The 6,000-nt window shown below is 44.1% G+C and overlaps 1 protein-coding gene across 17 annotated transcripts in view; it reads left to right on the top strand.

Moving 5' to 3' along the window:
* Positions 1-2,893: 2,893 nt before the first annotated feature.
* CADPS (calcium dependent secretion activator) overlaps positions 2,894-6,000 on the top strand; it is a 177,996-nt gene continuing 174,889 nt past the window's right edge. For 13 of the 17 annotated variants that reach the window (XM_026857209.1, XM_026857204.1, XM_026857202.1 and 10 more), the window contains exon 1: positions 2,894-3,005. The gene's annotated coding sequence lies outside the window, so the exon portion shown is untranslated. The remainder of the gene's footprint in view (positions 3,006-6,000) is intronic. The other 4 variants (XM_026857196.1, XM_026857195.1, XM_026857194.1 and 1 more) reach the window with 1 other exon arrangement.

The raw sequence follows: 6,000 nt of genomic DNA, 5'->3' as shown, positions 1-6,000 counted from the left end.
TGGTGATGTCCTTGGTGCCTGCCAGGGAGGGGAAGGGGCATAAAATAGGAAATGGAGTGTGCTGAGCAGATTTCATTGACCTGTGGGTCTGACCACCCTCCACTTCCCAGCTGGTGATGATGTTCTGCACCAGGCGTCTGCTGCTGTGCTGCAGAAGTTAAATTTAATACGAAAGCAGTTTAATTTCAGCTCAGATTGACTGCTTTCTTGATAATGTCCGTAACAGAGGCACAGACACAGATCAATACGCTAGTGCTGTTTCACGGTCTGGAGGAGATGAAAGACCAAGGGTCCTGTTAGCCATGGACTGGGCAATGCTGCAGCATGGTGTGATCAGAGAGAATCTCCTTTTTCCTGGGTGGGGAAAATACTTGCATAGAGCTTGGGGATGAGGAGGAGGCAACTGGCACTCCAGTACAGACAAATCCAATGATTCATTTCCACAGCCTTCAGGAGCTCACATGTGAGCTGGGTGTTGGGAGTTTCTAGGGATTTCAAGGAGCATCATTCGTTTTGAAGGTAGGCTGTTCAGTATTGAGGAAGGACCATAAAATATTGCTGCTAGATGGCATTATAGGAATGGAACAAGAAAGAACTTCTGGAGGTTGTCCTAAGAAATAACCTGTGGGGAAAAAAGCGCCGTGCACGTTGTTAAAATCACAAATGAAAAGCCTCTTGGCTTAGAGCATCCGTGCTTTTAGTATGTCTTTATGCCTCAACACCCTGATTCCAATGTTACCTGCAGTTTTTCTGTGTCTTTTCTAGCTTTCTTAGGGCCTCTATCACCCTGTCCTTTCTGCCTGATGTTTGCAATGGCTGCTAATACAAAATCGTCAATACATTTAATTAACATCTTGCTTTTCTCTTCTTTCAGATAATTAAATGCTTAATAAAAACAGACCCTAGCGCCTTCCCACGGGTGTTTCCCATTCAATCACTACATTGTCTCTGGCTCCTCTTAATTGCTGACCCAGTTCTCTTTTAAATTCCATCAGGAGCCTCCATCAGCTCAGACAGACTTGGAGCCTTCTTTATGTCTGACACTGTGCGTATTGCCCACAGGCTCATGATGTCTAGGGTGCTACCAGAAAATGCCACAAAGGGTTTTAGGTGCCTGACATGGCAAGTGGACTCTTAGAGCCAAAAATTACATCCTGCCAGGAGCTTTCAACAGTGCTTTTCCACAGGGCTCTTTTCCAGATGGTGACTGAGGCTGAGGTGGGTCAGGTCAAAGGGGTGGTCCTTGTAAGACCTTGTGAAGTGTGGGCTGCTGTTTTGGGGGTGGGAATGACCCGTCTTTCCAGCACCTGCAGGGATGGCAAAGGCTGTTCCATGTTTTCTGAAGCAGAGCATATTGAGTCTTGCTTTATGTCACTTTGATGAACACCTCTCCAGAAGCACCAGGATAAACTAATCCCAGATTATCACATCAAATTGCCATTGCTCACTAACCCTCCTCAGCATGGTGTTGCAGAATTAATTACCAGTGTTCATGATGTTCGTTACTGCAGTCCCTAAACACCCTGCATGGCACATCATCTAGATCTAGTGATATTTATCGTTGTGTTTGCCAAGTGGTCCCTCTCCTGCTTTTTGTCACTAGCTGTGTTTACCAGGCTTCGTTATGCTCTAGTTGTTTAGATCTCCGTAGTTTTTGATACTTTATGCAAAGCCATTTAGACACTTAAAGCAATTAATTTTATTTTTCCCTTCCATTGTAATGGGCTGGTTTCTTCTGCTGGCAAACCATTGAGAAAATCCCTCTTCTCTAGACCTTTTAGTCATTATTGTCCTAATTCTGACTGCTCTCTTTTCCCATTAAATTTGATGTTGTCATATATACATCTTGTTTGCTTCCTTCTCTTTTGTTTAAATTAATTCTTATCCTCAAACTTGAAGTAGTCATGCAATAAACCAGGCACAACTACAGTTAAATGCCTGCAGCGCTTCAGCATGAGTGTTATCTGCATCTTAAGATGTTGTTCTGGCATTGCTGATACATGACTTAGGTGTTTGCTGTGACTTTGACTCTACTACAAGTTGAAGAGGTGGGGGGTTTTAGCTATATCCGGTTTTAAACTGACAGATAAATTGGCAAAATAATGTCATGTTATCTTACAAGGCTGGAACAAACCCTTGTAAACTTTCTATTGATGTCATTGTGCCAAAATTAGAACTGTCTTGTAATTTATATCAGCTGTATGCTGGACAGAAATTGTTTTGAACAGCAAAGACAGCAGAGAAGTCCTTGCTTGGATAAGGAGAACAGGTTTGCCCTCATATGATTTGTTTGGCATTAAATGACATTAAATTCTTTCAGCACTGATGCTGACTGGTGGTTTATATGTGACAAGCCAAAAGAAATGTGCAAGAGGAAAAAAAAAAAAAAAGAGGAAAGACCAAGGTCCTGAAGTGCTGATGAGTGCCATCTTCAACAGCCAGCTTGCAAGGCTTCCTGTTCAGTGATGAATTCAACATTCTTCTGAAAGTGAGGAGAGGCTAAATGGGGAAGAGATTGCACTGGAATAGTCTCTTCCAAGCGTGCACACAGCAGCTTGCTTTTGATTTAGGTCTTGTCCTTACCTGAAGCAGTAAAAGTCTTGTGTGCATTTTGTGGCAGCAGAGTTGTTCAGAGTTGATGTTCAGGGTGGATTTAGGTGCTCATGATACTTAAATGAGCTTGCCGGGGTGAAGAGTGTGTGTGTGTGTGTATGTGTGTGTGTGTGTACCCACACATGGCTGATTCCTCATCTATTGCTGCTGTCCTCAAAGGAGAGCAGAAATGCACATCATAAGGACCCCAGTAAGATATTGCAGAAGAATTAGTGGGTTTTTTTTCCTCATACACAAACCTTTCTTGACTAATTTTCTGCTTTTGGTATGTTTTGCAGATCAGTAAGCAGCAGCTCCAGACAATTAAAGATCGTTTCCAGGCCTTTCTCAATGGAGAAACACAGATTGTGGCAGATGAAGCATTTATAAACGCTGTCCAGAGCTACTACGAGGTAAGGAGAGGCAATACAATATTCATATGAATCCCTGTTCTCACCCCTATTCACAGACGGGGTTGAATTCTGAACTAACGGATTGTTCTTTATCAATCAGCACAAAACAAGGGCGAGTGCAAGGCTGCTTCTGTCTGGTATCTGGTACATCACAAAAGTTTGTGAGGTTCAGGGTTTGAACATGCAACCATATGGCAACCCCTACACCATGGTGTATCTGTAGCTTGATTATGGGGAAGATCACCCTTCCTTTACACTGAAAAATATCTTCCTGATACTTTCAAACAGTGTACTCTGAGACAGGGAAGATGGCACGATACAAAATAAACGTCATGTGCTCCCTATGAAAAATACCAGAAGAGAACTGGGCAGCACATTCAGTTCTTGCTGAAGCTTTTGCATTGTTTCTAATTGACTTTGGGCTTTTCAGTAAGAGTCTTGTCTTTTCTTTTTGGTAGACAAGTGCTGTAAAGCAAAGGGGCAGGGAGGAGGATGTACATCCACAAAACTAGATGATGCCAAAGAACATGAAGCATCGTTCATAATTGTGCAAAAGAATAATTATGCATGTCTGTCTTTTTGCACTTCTTTGTATGCAGCCCTTAATGCTGTCTTTCATACCTTTCCTCAGAAGGAAAGAGCTTCTGTTTTTGAAGGAAATCAGTGCTTGTGATTTGTATGAGGAGTGTCGCTTATTTTTTTTGCTAGCCTTTCTGCAAACCATTTCTCTTTCTCCCTAGAGCTGTTCTGTCATAAAAGGTGAAGGTTTTGAATTGCCTACATAAAATATTTCTCTGGAAGTGGAATCTAAGAGCAAACCAAAATCAGATACTAAAACTGAAGAGAATTCTAACTCTGTTAAAAAAAAAAAAAAAAAGGCAGCAGCTGCTTCTGTGTAAGGAAAGCACAAATTATCCCTGGATTAACTCAATTAAACTGGCCTAGTAGTTACTTCTCCATCATTCTTTGTACAGGAAGGAAGCTGAGAGTAATTTACATTTCTTATCAGAAATGAAATTGCCAAGGGATCATCAGTTTATCACAGCTTCACCGAACAGATGCTCTCAGAGAAAGTTTTCAAGATGGCGTGAGCTGCATTTTAGGATGTAAGAGCAGCGTAATCTGTTCAGATAAGACTCTTGAGCAGGAAAAGGAAACTGCTTAAAAACAGGCAGAATACATCCCAGTTTCCCTGGTGGGTCTGGCTAAAATCGTGTCCTGACCAGCTCCAGAAGTTCTATGCTGTAAAATTACCCCAAGTAATCAAATGTACAAGGAGCCGTTGATCAGCACCAGCTGTCTGCAAACCCTACATCTTCAGTTCAGCTGGACACTCCACCTGCTCTGTCCTACCTAAAAAGGCCACTAAAAGCATAATGCGTTGCTATGTGTCCTTTTGCACAAATTTATTTTTCTTCTTTTTAACTGTTGGTCTCCTTCAATTTACAGCCGTGTACTTTCAGCTTCTTTGCAGCTGTAGCGTGGCTGTGTGTCTCTTCCTCAGCACCATCTGCAGTGGCACAAGACAAAGCCTCGCCACAGTTCTCTGCCCCTCTCAGTGCCTGAGCAGTGTTCCCTGATGATGATGGTATCCTTCCTCCCTTCTCTGTGGAGAGGTGCTCACCCTTGGTCGAGCCATGGTGCAATCACAGAAGATCCTGCAAGTCTCAGTTTTATGCATTTAAGTGTCCCCTTGGATGGACACTATCTAGAAATTAGCATTTAGGTACTGACTTGTAAAGCTGCATGGTAGCTTGGAAAATACTAAAACTTGTTTATTTCTGCTCAGCTGAAACTGGCAATCTCTGTGCAGGACATGGCTGATGTTTCCAAGGGGTTCACTTACTGTTGATGCAGAATAGGATCATTACTTGGGGAATAACTTTTTTTTTTTCAGGAGAAATAAAGAAGGAGGTGAAGGTGACATGGTAGGTCAGGGATGTGTTTGCTCTTGCCATGGTTGTGTTTGCATGGCCACATTCTGCTGTTAAGTCTGCCGTCAAGACTTGTGATTGCCAGTCTACTAGTCCACAGACCACTATCAAATTCAAAGATTGAGTGAGCTGAGCAGGCTCCACCGCTGTGCCCTCAGGATCCATGTGTGCGAGATGAGCCCAGCACAGCCGACAGATGCTCCAGGAGAGCCTGTCTCATGTCCTTTTACTCTAATGAGTAAAGCTTTGACTGTCAACTAGCACTTTATGCAGCAGTTGCTTCAGTGGGTGTTATGGAAATGCTTCATTAGACCTGTTTCCACTCTGCTGTGGGCAGAGCCAGGACCACACGTGACCTGGGGGGCTCCCCCGTGGATGTGGCAGGAGATACCAGACCCATCTCAGAAAGGCCAGTTCTGCACGTGCTGGGGTACGCACCCACGCTAGGATTTTGCTCCAGTAATTCTAGGCAATAATACTAGGCAATTCACCTGGTATTTTCTAAAGAAAGCAGCTTGCACTGCAGAACAAAATACATCTTTTATCTTTTTTTATCTTCCTATTTCACGGTCTTTTTCTGCTGCTTTGTGTCTGACCGGCACTCCCCCACGCTTGCCTCCCCTCTGCCAGCCACATCCCTCCTTTCCTCTGGCTGCAGTTCTGCGCCCGGGCGGGATTAATCTCGGCTGAGGGGAGACAGGGAGTCAAGTCCCTCTGCTTGCACCGCTGTCACTCCTCTGATGGGGGTGAGGACCCCGGATAACAACAGCCACTGGTGCTGGCAGGTATGGGAAGTCACCAGCGCTGTTGCACAGGGTCAGGCCAAAGGCACCTGGAGCACATGGATTCCAGAGGGGACACGGGAGCTGAGGGTGCTGCAGCAGGGCTGTTTGCTGTGACCTCCCACTGTTTCCAGTAGTCAGTGTGCTGGCGACTTCTTCAGTTGTGTCAGGAACTTGGATTTTGGTAGCTCTCACCTATTACTTAAAAGCACCAGCACACACCAGGGGTGTTATCACTCATTTAAGCTCTGCAAGAAAATGAAATGTGTCCTGGTGTTG

The sequence above is a fragment of the Athene cunicularia genome, assembly GCF_003259725.1.
Source record: "Athene cunicularia isolate RWA chromosome 12 unlocalized genomic scaffold, athCun1 chr12_part1, whole genome shotgun sequence".
Lineage (NCBI taxonomy): Eukaryota > Metazoa > Chordata > Aves > Strigiformes > Strigidae > Athene > Athene cunicularia.
The sequence above is the reverse complement of the archived record's forward strand: the minus strand, read 5'-3'. Positions and strand labels throughout refer to the sequence as shown.